Source organism: Lonchura striata, chromosome 3, assembly GCF_046129695.1.
Source record: "Lonchura striata isolate bLonStr1 chromosome 3, bLonStr1.mat, whole genome shotgun sequence".
In the NCBI taxonomy this organism is placed as follows: Eukaryota; Metazoa; Chordata; class Aves; order Passeriformes; family Estrildidae; genus Lonchura; species Lonchura striata.
This window is the reverse complement of record NC_134605.1, coordinates 83,435,668-83,451,592: the sequence shown is the minus strand read 5'-3', so window position 1 is coordinate 83,451,592 and position 15,925 is coordinate 83,435,668.

Sequence of the window (15,925 nt, the reverse complement as noted above, 5' to 3'; positions counted from 1 at the left end):
CAGCTGCAACTGGAGGTTGCTACACACCTCCATTTAAAAGGTCTGTAAGGCTGTTCTTTTGCTGTTGCATTCAATCCTCCAAACAACCTCGTTCTTGATCACACCTCTTTGTTTTATCATTTGCCCAGTGTAACTTTCATCTGCTCTTCAGCTTTCACACACACCCTACCAAAGAGTTCTCCTAAAGTCAAATTGCCCATAGATGGTCCTTTTTCCTGGAGCTATTTTGAGCTTAATCATATAGAGAGCTGTGTCCTCAGCTTGCCAGCCCCATCAATGAATGCAGTGTTCTCTCACGAACTGCACTTAGAGGTAAGCTATTCCTCAGAAGTTTCATCTAAGTGTGTCTTTCTATGGAGTTATTTTTTCCACTTCCTGACATCAGAAGTGTCAAAGTAACCTGTCTAGAATTTGTTTTCTATGGGTTTCCTCAAACATTTCTTCTTTGCTACTTGACTTTGCAACTGTTTCAGGCTCTGCAAGGAGGAATTTTTTAGTTTATTCACCACCTTCATTCTTTGCACTGTTTCCAGTATTTAATTCCATAGACTGACCATTTCTGGTGTCAGTCTGAATATCAGACGTGCCACGTTTGCCTGTCTTGAACTAGACTGATGGCAAGAATGGGGACCCCCAGAGGAAAAAGTAAACTAAACAGGATCTGACTAAGATCCTTTTAAAGCATGTGTTAATCTCAGAAGTTCACCTAAGCAAGAAAATATCTCAGATTTAACTCCTTCACTGGTTTTTAAAGGCATAGATAATTTCTTACCTCACCCTTCATGACACTATACAAATAGTACATAACTGACAGTTTGGACACATTTACCAGATAATTATAATCTAAATATTTATTCTCAAGTCATTCTCATTTTCCAGTACAGTTGAGAATATAATTCATTTTGATCTCTTTATGTGATGCAGTTAGAGAAAGGAAACTTCCACCTCTTACATCTCGATGTATATGTTCCAATCATAGTTTCATTTACACGAAATATAAAGCTTCATAAACTGTGCCAACTTTCATGTTCTAGAAAGATATTTGGAAAATTGAATTTTATATGGTTAGAGGTTTTGTGTAATTAACAGACTATGGCTATCTCCTTTAAAGAATATTCCAGTGAAAATTCAAAAGGCAATATATCTGTACAATACAAGACATTAATACTTTTTTTTCTTTTTGATTTTTTGGCTGTTTGAATTTTAATTGCACATGCTGCCATTTAAATCAAAAGTACTCTGATATCTCTGTGAGGAAAAAGTAGCTTTACATTTACATAATAGAAATATAACTCAGGCTCTAAAGCCATATAACTGCTGTCAGTTCAGTATTAAATTAAGTCAAATGTTTCATCTATTCACTTCTTACCCTATAATTACCTCAGAATTATATCAAACAACATTTTTATACATGCTTCAGGTAGATTCTATTAACTGCATCCAATTCCATAGCATGAAATCTGATCAGCTGGTGAAAATTAAAGATTAGTTTTCTTTGCCCCCAGCTGAAATATAAATTTCCATGATTCATAACAATTTCCTTTTGATTAAAATTGCACATTTAATCTTGCCAAAACTCTACTGGAAGGGGGAAAATAAAAAGGGACATTAAAATTTTGGACATAATAACAAACATGAAGCTGACATTTGCAGACACAATCAAGACATAAGGAGGACTACACTTTTTTGCCAGTTTAGATAAAGATTTTCACTGGAGAAATTACACAAGGAATTTAAAGACCTTTAGCAGGTCTGAGAAGGCATGAGTACATTGACAGAATTGCAAATCACACTTATCATCTCTCTGCAGTTAATTTTATCTCAGGATAAAAGGATATTGCTTGCCACCCTTTGGCCCTGTTCAAGCAATCTTTATTGTTCTACTCTTAAATTTCCACCTGGCAAATGAATTTATTCCTTTTGTCATTCTATGACTGCACTGAATTTAGTCTCCCTTATATTTTACCTTTATATTTTACCTCTACTTAGTGCCTCTCCTTGCTGCCCTCACTCTCTTTCACCCTCACCCTCCCCTTTCTGTAATATGTCTCCTGTTTCTGTTCTAGTCTCATCAACCTGCTATCTTCATGACATAAATAAAATACAAAATTTCCTTTTTTTGAGTCTAATAGAATATCCAGCCATGCTGTCATGGAGTTCAGGTGGAAGAGGGTATACAAATGAGATTTTAAGAAAAAATTTATAAAGAAAAGTCTTCTTTCAAAGATCCAGGTCCTGTAAATTACCATGTGTGTGGTCTGGTGCTGCTTAACCAACAGTGATTCTGGTTGTAAATGGGAAGAGTCAGATGTCAATTACTGCATTGAAAACATCGAATCAGGGTGTAGCTTTTACGATGGCCTGAGTCATGCTGAACTGAAAAACAGCATTAGTTCTGTCCTACATAAGTAGAACAGAACACTGCAAAACTTTCAAAATTCTGTGTTTTTCATTCACTGATAATATGGTTATCTAGTAAAGGGGGGTGAGGGGGAACACAAACTGCCATTAATTTATCCCTTTAAGAACATTTTTCAAGTTCATTTCAAATATTTGTGGTTTGAAATTAGTAAAAACGAGGAAGTCATGTTACCATTACATAAACCCTTTTTTCAGTCTGGCCAGTCAAAATTGACTTGAAGCTGAAAATTGAATTATACTTCTTCACATCATTTTTTAAACATTTTGAAAGTCTGTGTTAGATTTATTTCGAAGGAAAACTGAAAACCTTTGGTTTTAAGGTTTTTCCATCTTGTGATGGAAAGGCTAGTGACTACTTTTGATGATATTCAGAAAAGAAATCATCTGTACCCACTGAGCCAGTAGCAGAAACGGTATGTGGCATTTCAACAGAGAATTACCAGCAGCTCCCATTTATGCAACAATATCGAGCTTCTCATACAAGCTAGCCTAAAACAAATGCCTGGATTTTGCTTCTTCCATATGCCTCCTTGGTACACACAGCCCTGTCCAAGAATGTGTGAAAAGTGACAGGTTGGATCTCAGTCATGAAAGGCCCTCCACACTTGTGCTGGAACACCTCTCTAAATATGGGGTTTCATTTCTAACACTCACTCTCCCCAGATAATCCTGCTATTATATTTCAAGTCTGGTTTATATCAATATAGTCATAATCAAAATTATTACTTGAATCTGAGTGTTTAAAGGATTTTTAAAATACAGCTGTTGGTGCACGACTGCATGTAAGCTGGATTCTTTATGCTATATTTCAGGTAGAGAATCTGAAAACCTATTTCAGTAACATTACTAAGGCCAACACACACATAATAAAATCTTTCTACTTACTGCTAACAACAGTGGTTTTAGAGAGCAATCTTTCACTAAATTATTGAATAAAAATATATTTGGCTTCATTTATCATGGTAATTCCAGTTCCTAAATAAAAATGTCCTTCTCTGGACTTAAATAGGATGGAAAGAGTGAGAACAGTTTCTGAATTCCCATCCCGTAGTATGCTGCTGGGAAGGTAAATTACCCTGAGACTAGACAAGACCATGTGGGAACTTGTGAGGAGGACGGGCACCCTAGAAATATGATCATACTTGAAATCAATTAATTCTAAACAGTCAATCCCTAGCAAAAAACTACAAATGCAAACTATGGGAAAAAATTATTTTTTCCCAAAATCTTTCATAAAAGTAAGTGGCAAGTATAAATAACCATTTGCATGTTTAGAAATCTTTACAAGCATGTACAAAAATTTGCAGCCAAGTCAAGGAGCTTACAGAAGAGAAAAGTGTACTGAGCAGCTGATGGGTCAAAGGACTTTCCAAAATCCTTGTTTCCTGCCTAAAGTGCAGCCTTCTGTTTACACTGGTTGCTTGGTATTCCTGTTCAGTGGATAGACACAGTCATCTTCAACTGGCAACGAGTCCTGTCATGAGACAGAAGCGAACATTCTGCATCTGTGCTATCCTTGGGCAGGCTTGCCTCAGGATTCACATCAGGCACAGCCTAGGCAGCCATCTAAGAGTGCCTACCTCAGCTTTTAGATGCCTCAAGTTTAATGAGATGAACCTCAATCCTGTTCACAATTTTGCAAGACTTCAAAAGAAAAAAATCTTGCTGAATTATTTATTTAAAGTCTATTTTGAACCATTTACTAGAAATATCTTGTTCCATACCTGACTTTCAAACCATAAAGCTTTACCATGCATGACAATCAGACAAAAATATGACTTTAAGACCACTGCATCTGATGTTAAACACCTATTTTATGACTGTATGTTGGATATTTGACTAGTACAAGGAATAAAATATGTGGTATGGAACAAAAGAGGAACTGTAATACTCAGCTTAAAGGTTTGTTGAAAGTTTGAAATTCTTCTCAGGTTCATAAAATTTTTCAAGCAAACATGAACAAGAGATGGCTCAGGTTTATGAAGCACGCAGCCAGTGCTGTAAGCAGAAACAAAACACTGCACAACATGGAAAATCATATGGTATGCACCACTCCTTTTGAATAAGAATTCTATTTAGCTTCAAGATTGAAGAGTTTATTACTGTTAATATCAATGTCTGACAACAAAAAGCATACTCCCAAACAAAATTTTCCCATCTCTATCTCCTCTGAGAGGATGATCCAGAGAAGCAAAAATTGAAATATAAATCAAGAATTATTTGGGCTTTATTTTCATAGAAATTCTAAGAAAATATTCTGTTGATATAATCTCAAAGACTATTCATAAAATGTTCGTCCTATCCATGAAGCTAACCTTGTTTTAGGCTGAAGTAGCAGCTATAAAGTGACAAAAAAACCCATAAAGGTAAGCTTTACTTATAACTGTCGTAAGAACACTGTAGAGGAAAAATGACTACAATAATTTTATAGTGATTACAAATCAAACTAAAGATAAAAAGAAAAAAAAAATGTGCATTTTTTTTCCTCTTTTCACTTAATTTTTAGTTTCATTTTACCCAGGACACAGCCAACAAGTTATCTATCTCTTCTGGCACATTAGAGTGTTTTGTGCAGCCATTCATTTGGTCTCTGAGGAAAAAGAGGTTTAGTTAATTTTCCATACTTGGATAAATCTATTTGTGATAACCTACTTGAGAATAGGAGTTTCTTAGCACTATTTTTACTAGTCTGAGAAACTATATACAGTTCCAGATTTCTTACTGAAGTAATAGAAAAATCATTTAGTGTTTTTATGTATCACTAGGGTCCAAACTGTACCACAGATCTGAGTCAACCTCACATCCGGGATTCATGGAATGAACATTAATGGAGTGCAAGATGGACAACTCCATGTTCTAACCTAATTCTAATCTATTTCAATATCACTCATTACCATACTTAATGATAAATAATTACATTTTTATTAACATAGTTACATGTGAAAATTTCATACAAAAATTTCTAGATGTTAACTGTGCATCCTGCATAAGGGACAAGGTTTACAGAAAAACAACAGTGAAGTTTAAAGTTACATTATTACATTATTATTATGATTACATTATTATTATTACATTATTATTATTACATTAAAGTTACATTTTTCACATTATTTGTGTTTTCAAAGAGATGTCTTATAGTCTATTTTGCTATGCTCTCTTGTATACAGTCCTAATTTTGGTATGTAACACAATTTGGAATCACTAACACATTTAATGAGGTAATGAGATTTAATATTTCCAAAGTTTGTATTTTATTCTTTGCCGAACTTTTATAAAAGCTGCTTTGTATAATTTTAATTGAGCCTTTTGCTCAATTCTACATGAAGTTTGCTTATAGGATGTCTTCTGCAAGCAAAGTCTGAAGAAGAAATTGGTGGAAACTAAGGATGAGGTGCTAATTTTTTGTGTGCACTGGAATAAAGGAATTAGTCATTATATTAACAACAGTGTCTTCTTTGTGGTGTTTAAAGAATGCAATGTCAGAGAGATTCCCTATCCCACTTATTGCAGGCAGTTAGGCCACCTAATCCATTTCAAAGGCTGATGAAGTTGTAGCCTAAGGCCATGATTCTCTCCTGCTTTCTCAGCTTTTATTCCTACTGCAGTAAGCACAAGAGTATAGTGAGTGCATAGCAAGAGGAATGAAATAAGCATCACTGATTTAAACAGGCCTTAAAAAAAGAGCATAATCCAGAGTTCCTAGAGCTTAGGAGATGCCTTTACTTCTGTAAAATGCAGTCTCATATAAAAATTTACATTAAAATGTGACTTTCCATTAAATTTCTGCTCTGTAAGATAGCTATTTTTCTCTGATTTGCTTCATCCCACTCGCCTTCCAGCATAAACATGGACACTGCAAGTAAAAATATTTTTTCCAGTTGCTAGGATGGCAGAGTACAGGAACTGAAAACTCAGTCTATTGCAGACATACTGGGACTAGCATGATGAAAAGACTAATTTTATTTCCTTTTCCCAAAACTTTTACCTCCTTCTTAAGAGTTCAGTTGTGGCCACTGAACACCAGACTGTACAGTTTTGAAAATGTTGTTATGATAAAGCTTGCATCAAGACATAGATTAATGAAGAACATAGGACAAAGTATCAGTACAAAATAAATACAAATGATCATGTAAAGAATAGGAAGAGTTGTCTCTGACAAAAACCCATTCTGTCCTTTTTAAACATGCAGCAGCCAGCCTTCCAGCTCTCTGCAATTAGCAAGATCTCATGTAATCCTTGAGGAATGCAAGAAGCTCTCTTTCTTCTTTAGCTTACATTCTTCTACAGAGGGAGAATCTCATGGAAACAGCAGTAATTTTTACGTTCAGATTATTGTTTTTCATTAAAGATAGCATTTATTTAAGATCCCTCCATTGATACAATAATTTATAGCTGAGGTTAAGCCACAAGACACAATAAACTCCATTCTAAGACAAAACTCCTGATCTTTTATGGGTTTTGAAAGTTTCTGGCCCAAATATCAATCTGTGTCTTCTGGTATCACCTGGATGAGAGGAAGCATTTGAGGTTACATACTTTGTCCTATTTACAGACCAGTACTGGGGGAATTCAGGCTAGTTCTTTGAGGAATTCAACGATGTACCAATAAAAAATACCTGGCTATAAGCATTTAAGAGGAAAAAAATAATGTTATTATTTCTGTCACACATACTATTTACCACACTTCCTTGTCTAAGCACAATTTTGTCTCCTCAAAATCATTCTAGACTTCTGACATATCTATGTTGTTTCTTTTTAATTAATTCTTTTAATTAATCACTACAGAAGTGATTAATCTTAAAAGATAATGAAGTGGGGATAATGCCTTCACAAGATCTGTTGTACAGATTTTGTTAATAGTATTTTTACCCCTAGACACAACTCTCACCAGAAATCTGCTTATACCGCAGTAAAGGTGCTGGAAAATAGATCCTGCTGACAGTGGTCAGGCAGTGCTATTTCTGCAGTTTTTCCTCTGATGTTTCCCATACCTTAATCCACATAAGATTTTTCTTGTCTTTATGGCAAATATATCTGTTCAAGTAAACAAAAAAAATTGTTGCCACAGACTTGACCTGAGTTTCTTTATGCCTTATCTTAATCAAATATCTGCAAAGTTATTGTGCTCCTGAATTTCCATAGTGCTTCTCTTTGGGGCAGTTGTGCTTTGAAATCAGGCTTTGCATTATCTTGCTGCTCACTCTTCAAGTTTCTTCATTTTTCTAGCAGGCCTTGCTTGTCTGCTTGTCCTTCTTCTTTTAAATTTTTGCCAGTATTATTTCTGTTTCTTGGATTTTTATTCAAATGAAAATTTTAAATACCTGAGATTACTAAATCTTTTGTCTGAGACAAAGCCTAGCACCAGCTCAGATGAAATAGCCAAAAACATTAAAAAGAGATGGGTAAGTATATCCAGGCTCAAAGAAATATGATTTTTATTACACTCTTGCATTTTCATTATCTGTCCTATCTCATTCTTATTACATATCCTGTCACATAAAAAAATGACTCTGAGCAGTCACTCCTACAATCTCCAAAAAAAATGTATTCCTCACTTCTGTTCATTAAGCCAGAGCAATGATCCATCAGGATGTATTACTTCAGGAGGCTTTATGTACCAGCTATTACTTTCAAATTCTGTCTTCTCTCAGGATTTTGTGATGCTTCATTCTAAATGAGTTCCACAAGAAGAATGTGGCTCTTTGGAAGCTTAGTTGGTTTTTTGGTGCAGAAAACATTATGAAGGAACCCAGTAAAATTTCCAAATACTTATATAAGTAAGTATTAATCAGGTATTTTCATTCAGGAAAAAAAAAAAGCAAGCTACATATAACAGGTAAACTTCTAATACTGCCACTTTTAAATAAAAAAGTACACTTTCTGTGGAAGGCTATAATTTTCCTAATATATTACAGTGATACTTTGTGTAATTCATAAGGTAAATGTTTGTGTTTCACATAAGCAACACTGGTGTGAAACATGTACTGAAAAGAAAATACTTAGTTTCTCAAAGTCCTTCCCTTGACAGCTTTTGTAAGCAAAACCATAATTCTTTTTCTTATATGTGCAACACCATTGACTATCCCCATACAAAAACAATCTGTGTAATTCTTAACAGAATAAACTATGAGTTTCATTATATTTTTTTACCTTCAAAATTACAAACCATAAATATAAACAGTCTCTCTCAGAGACTGATAAAACTCTGAAATTCCTCCACACATTTGTTTCTTCCTCTCTTTCTTCTGGTATATTGGTGATCAGTGCTTCTCAGCATGAGATATGTAAGAAGTATTGAAGGAGGAGCATCCCAATTTGTAAACAGCAAATGTTTCATACCCTCAGATCCATAAAATTTCAATTGGAGAAATGCGGTCACAAAAACATTTCCTATTCATTCTGACAGTATTTCTAATATTTCACAAGTTACAAAATAAAATTAATATCTCAGCACTGGATAAAGCATCAGAAAATATGGCCCGTGCTCCCAAGAGATGTTGTCTCTTAATTGTGTTGTGTTTTAAAAGCAAATACAGAAATAATATGGGATTGAAAACATTTTCCTGAAAACAGTCATATCAGAAGAGCAGTGCAGTTGTGGAGACATATTATCAGGAGTAGACAGTGGAATGGAACATCACACTACTTTCAACCACACTTTTCAACAAGACCCACAGACTGATGGGGGATAATTGGCCCACTTCCTATAACGTCTTTTTTTCTGCACGGATCTTTACTGTTAAGGCTGGTGTTAAGAAACAACATGGTTTTCATAATAAATAAAAATGGAGTGAAAGGTAGGTTTGTGTTTTCCTTCCAGATGTAGACAGTACCACCACAAAGATACCCCAGCGTCAACTAGATGTCTACCTAAACAAACAACTTCCTGTTCCATGTTAAACCAGACAAGACTGAAGACACTTTGTACTAATAAAAAGCACAATATTCAAGAAGGTTGCCAAGAAACCTCTTTTTCCGTCTTAAAGCATCAACAGGTGTTGACCTGATTATTAAAAATGTTGTTTTCTCTTATAGTTCTTTTGAAAGTTTTAAAGTTCTCGTAAAACTTCTTTAGCCTTCTGATAATGTTTACATATTTGAGAGTCAGAGTTCCCACACTATTTCATGTATAAATAGAATAGTTTACATATTTTTCTGTGGGTAGAGAGAAATGATTGATTGATCTTTAGACAGTGTGGTTGGAGAGGTGGTAATTTCATCCTCCAATCCACGGTCACCTTTAGAATTCTATAAAAACCAAATGTATGAATAAAACTAACTCTTTTTCTCTTTTAAACTTACTAAGTTTCTGTGTACTCACTTCATGTCCAATAGCGACAAATAGGTTATTGCCATTGCGGAGAATGGGATTGCTTTAAATTGGATACCAAAAAAGGCCCACAGATCTATCTCATGAGATCATTTTAGAAGAGAGTATTTTTTCCTGTCTAAGCATAACACAAAATGAAACTTGAAATTTCAATAGTACTGACCATGAAATATATCCTACTTCATAAGTACCTACTCATCTTCAGAAAGATTCAAGATTTATTCAGTCTTACAAGAAGGGTAAATTCATCTATCTTTTCTTTCTTAGACTCATTAAAAAAGTAAGTAAAAACTAATTAATTTTACTGAAGTAAGACAAATTGACCCCAAATAATAGAAGAATCTTCTTTTAGGAATGACATGAGAAAATTACATGGTGATGGTGATATGATTTGTTTAACCTCCTTTGAAACTGTTTTCTCTTAACCTCTAAACCACACCAACAGACTCTGCATGGCAGTCCCATCAGAAAATCAACGTTTTCTCCAAGAGACAAAGGAATGTGACACAAATATGCAAATAACAGAAGGCAGAACATGGCTTGGTATATTAATTTAATAATAAGACATTCCAGTGATGAGAAGAATGAAACAATGACTAATTGATAGTGCTATTTTCATTTTCTATGTTCAACAAAGGAGTTGAGATGTGGACAAGAAGCAATAGTCAAAGCATAGAAGAAAACAGGAAATTTGACCAAGTAAATAAGCAACAAAGCAACAAAGGTGGCTCTGGAATTCAGTTCTTCTAGGAGAAGAGTTCATGCAGATCCAAGGAGGGCATCTGTTCTTTAAAAATACCACAGGTCCATCAGTTATAATTTTTATTATGCATTGTTTATTGACTTTTTCCCCCTCTGGTTTATGTCTTGGAAGCCAGTACTAATAGGCAAACCAGAATATTAAACCAAAATTTAAACCAAAATTTAAAATAGAAATACTCCAAGAAAACAAATGAGAAACTTAGGAAAGGGAATACAGTTTGTAGAAAAAGAACATTAGATCTGTGTGCAACAGAATTTTAATCTTTAGTAACACTGAACACATAGTTCTGCGATTTCATTTTTTTTTAATAAATAAAAGTCAAAGCCAGCACTTCTTTGATTTAGGCACTAAATCTCAGCTATGCCCCAGAAAGGAATCCTGATGTCTATTTTACAATCCTTGCCTCTCAGACCAGCTAATATATTTTATCATGGCCAGATGACTTCCTCCCAGTTTAAACCTCTTGTCTTGCTCATCTTCAGGAAAGCTTTGTTTTATGGAATGAAAGAGTAAATGAATGAATGAGTGTGTGTCTCTGCAGTCTTAAGTTTAGGTATCTGTAATAGAGCTCTAGGAAGCCTGAAAAGTTAGTTCTGATCACAACCAACATTTTCTACTCTATTATTAAGCTAAATAAAGCACTTCAAATAAGACATATAGCTTCTTCTCAGCCTGAGGAACTTAAATAATTTTCCACCAGGTAATCTAGAAACAGTCTTCTCTGCTCGTATTAAAGCAGGGCAAACACACAGTCAAACTCACAGTCCCTGACACACAGTCAGACTCCAGTCAAACACACACAAGTGCCATGGTGACAAAGATCCTTGGTTTAACAGAGAGATCAGTGTGCTGGCAGTACTCTATTTGTCTCCAAATGATGTTTAGGAGGATGTTTAATGTTCTGAAGTTAAAGCAATTGTGCAAATAGTTAAAGATTATTAGTTCACTGGGGGCTTGTTCAATGTTTTAAAATTTGGGCTCCCAGCATCTACAGGGAAGTTAGATTTCTTAATTGTATTATTTATAACAAATTGCATTTTAAATTATGTTTCACAGAATCTGAACAGCTTTCACACTGAGGTGACAACAAATCAGCACCTCCTGGTGCAAAACAACTAACATGGATGTATGGTGTAATGGAGCTTCAGAAAAGGGATGAGGGATTGGTGAAGCGAGATGCTGGTGAAATAACTGTGAAAGGGGGGTGAGTAGGTGAGCAGGAGATGGGAAAGGAAAAATAGACAAAAGCTCAGCAAATCTGCTGCAGCCATGATAGACATAAAGTAACTGGTAAATGAAATAAGGTTAAGCTAGTTGAATTATGTGTGACTTACAGTCTGATGCATGTTGTGAACTAGTTTATCAAAAGTAGTTTTAGGAAATGGTTTTAAAATTTAAATCATAAGCTCAAATATATTCCAAAGTCCAGGATTAATGCCAAGAAGGGGATTATTTTCTCCTAGGTGTCTAAAATCTAGACAAGAAGTTAAAATATCTTCCAGAAGACTTCCATGCTTAGAGACAAAATGCCAGCATGAAAATCAGGTTAATATTGGGTTTTCATATAGCTTCTCATCACTCCTCCCTCTGATGTGCTCATATCTTTCCAGAAAGGAATACAATTTCAAAATCCAGTGTAAAATTGCAAGAAAACAAATACCTCTTTTTGTACTGAACACTAACTAGATCACATACCATTGGTATGGCACTGGTTGCCTTTAGAGTCTCAGTGTTAAAATACTCCCTTCAGATAATCAAGATAAGCATAAACAAGCATAGTAACTCAAGAACATTGTTTAAAAAGGAGAAAATGTTTGTATGCAGTTTGAAAAAAAAATACTATTTAGAATTCCAGACTAGATTCCCAGCTAAATTAGGTAGAAACAATAGCCATTTTAGTTCCAGAAAACTGCTAGAATGTCTCAGGTCTTTCCTGAGGCAACACAAGCTTCCACAATGCTATTTCCCCATCCTTCTCACTCCCCTACCCTAGCGAGGTCATGGAATTTCTGCCATACAGAGCAATCAAGGACCAGTCAGCTCCAATTGAGCTCTCTGTTTCAAGTGAAGGTTTGTGTGGAAGGGTGTACTGATGGGGGAATTAAGGTCAATTGGCCAAGATCACTGGTGCCAGTAGTAGCCAAGAGAGGTTATCCCATCAGGGTAGGAGGCAGTCACAGGCGGGTTTTACCCTCTGATGCCCAACTTTATCCTTGTGGGCTACACCTGTGGGACTGGTGACATTTATATTGGCACAAGTAGAAAGACAGTGACACTGAGCAGCATCAAAATGGATTTCTCAGTCTTTTTGCCTGTGCTGGAAGCCTGGCAAGGCTACTGGCTGCAGCAGCAACTCCCAGAAGGCAGACTGAAGTGTATATAACAGTCTTGGAATAGCAACAACATCTGTATCCCTTCACACTTGACTGTCTTTTACCCTTCTTCACCATCCACTAAGCAGGAGGGTCTCAGCCAAAACACAATGATAGAATTTAAATTTTGTTTCCAGTGCTAAGGAGGTCAGAGCTGCTGTGAGCTGCACTTCTGGCAAGACAGCTTTCTGTGGGACTGCCTGGTGACTACAGGCCAAATGATGCTATCTCTTTTATTGCATTTGCCAAACACAAAGTGAAAACTAAGAGAATACTTTTTTAAAGAATTTACTGCAATTATAACACCATAATTAATTTGGTTAGGAAATTACATTTAATACTGCAGAAGGGCATTAAACTCTGTAAGACCTTGGTAATAATGGAAACAATGAAGGCTCTGAGCAATGTGGTCTAGTGGAAGGTGTTCCTGCCCATGGCAGGTTGGAACTAGATAATCCTGAGAGTCCTTTCCAACCCAAACCATTCTGATTCTATGAATATTCCAATTCTCTTTGGAACTGAAACTTACTCCTAAACAGTCTCATAGTTCAGCCATAGTGACTGACCTTGACTTGGATAGGTCATTCCTGGCAGGACTCCTGTAAAGTGTGTGACTTTGACTTTTAGGTATATTTTTCAAATTTATATTTATTTTCTGAGTAGTCTGAGACAGTGTCTTTTCATATTAAAATAGCAGCTGAAGCAGGTTTTACCTATATTTAGACTTACATTTCTGACAGCTTAATCCTCTGCAGTTCTGGAGGTTTTTTGAACTGGTTTACTTTGGAGAACTGAGAAAAAGTAACCTATCTGAAATCAGGAAATGATCATCAGAAATTATTACAAGAAGCATACTTATAAAACTATTTCCTCCTAATTGACAAAAAAACCCAAATCCAAAACAGTACAATCTAAATATTATTTACTTTAACCTGTAAAAATTGATCCAAGTACACAAATTTCCACTGTCCCTGTAACTTTGTGTCTCATTGTGAAATTATTTGAAGGAAGTTTTTTCTAATTTTAGCTTTTCATAAAACCACACATTATTTTATACAGAAGGAAAAAGCACTCTTCAAAAGATAGTGTTATATTTTGCAAATTTGAACATCACAATTTTTTAAATGCTGAAGTCAATTTTACTCAGTCATCCTTAATTTATTCCTGTCATATATGTATGCAGTGTCTTCTGTCTAGCCCCCATTACCAACAACTTGCCCAAAGCCTCCTAAAAGCTTTGCAGCAGGAAGTTTGTGAGAGGAAGCCAGCAGGATCAAGAAGCTGGAAGTGATGGAAGGAATCCTTTACTGACATTCCCCTGACTTTGGACAGGGTGGGCTCCTCTGTCTCTCTGCCAACCCCTTTGGGGCAGGAAGGAGGGGTCCAGGGATATCTTGATCAGAGTCACAGGGTCCCGGGGAAGGGGAAATAGAGTGCCCATGAGCTCACTGTAACACTTTACCACGGACAAAAATGTTGTTGTGGATGAGGCAAAAAGATGTTTGTGATTCATAGTGTCCCTTTCAGATCTCATTAGAGCCTACACATTTGTTATGCCTGTTATAAACTAAGAGCTGCTTCCTTAAAGAAGGGTAGAAGCAACATGGACCCTTTTACAAGGTGAGCACATTGTCAATGGCTTATCTTTGGATTTATGTGTAGTGCAAATGCAAACTGATCAGAACCAGTACTTTGGTCTGTTTACTGAGACACACACACTGTCCTAGACACACAGCCTTCAAGTGACTGGAATTAGGAATTATGATCCTTTACATGGCACATCTCTTTCCTGAATCTGCTAGCTTACTTGAAGCAAATCTATATCAGCATACTGAAGTGTTTTAAATAAATATTCAGAGATAATTTTAATTACCAATAATGCAGAATAATATCTATTAAATCCTAGGGTGTTCCAGAATAAGTTTCCCATCCCACATATTAATGCAGTGCTCCACAATTAAACTAATTTTTCAGCAGACATATTGTACCATCCCAAATTTGCCTAACCCCTAGGCTACAGCTTTTACAATCTTTGTATCACACCTGTTTCAAATATAATCAGTTAGTATCCAGCAATTTTCCGTAGTAACCATCAGCACATTGCTTATTTTTCCAAATATTTGTCCACAATATTTAAATTGTTTTCAGACTTTCAGTCTATGTTTTCAGAGCTAGGACATTGGCTGTTTTCTAGATGAACTAAGAAACACCAAGCACACCTTTTTTCTCCTTCCCTCAATTTCTCTGCTCCTGGCTAGAAATGGAAGTACAGACCAGGTCTTTCTACAAAGCACTGCCTGAAGGTTCAGCAGGTGACAGGCCATGCAGCTCAGCTCCTATGGCTTAACAGGTGAAGTATCCCTTTTGTGATTATCTATGGTGAAAGCTATAAATAAATAGTAAGAAATAAGGAAAGGGTTTCTGAACCAGTTGTTTAGTCCCTGAAAATAAGACCAGCCTTCAGCTGGCATGAGGGCTATGTTTAGTAGGAGCCCCTAATGTATACATTTTCTCCATTGGGCTTAGGAAGACCCTGGCATTTTAAATGTTGGCATACAGCTTGCCACAATCACTAACATGCCAGAAGCAATTAGAGGATCTCTTAACAAAAGGAAAAGAAAACAACCACAGAATGTTGTCAGGTTCTGACCATGTCAGTAACTCAAACTATTATTTTCTTTGTGTTGGAGCAGTTTTTTCCATTCTTTCCTTACCTGCTTCTAACATAGACCACAATCCAGATTTTTCCTAAGGAGCGTCCAGTCTAGCCTTTTTCTATAAAATCTGGCTGTAATTTATTTATTCCTCTCCTAAGTCCTCATTTCCTCCCTTTTCCTACTCCTGCATTGTGCAAAAGATGATGTAACATGTCTATTCTTAACCTCAGCTATGTCTGTGACACAGTTCTTTTTTCATGCTAGTGGACTAAGCTATGTATGTTAGCTTTTTCCAGACATAAGTCTATGTCTTTTCCTTCTTCTGCCCCTTCATATTTTCTCAGAAACTAGGAATGTGACCTAAATGTCATTTTTTTTTCTT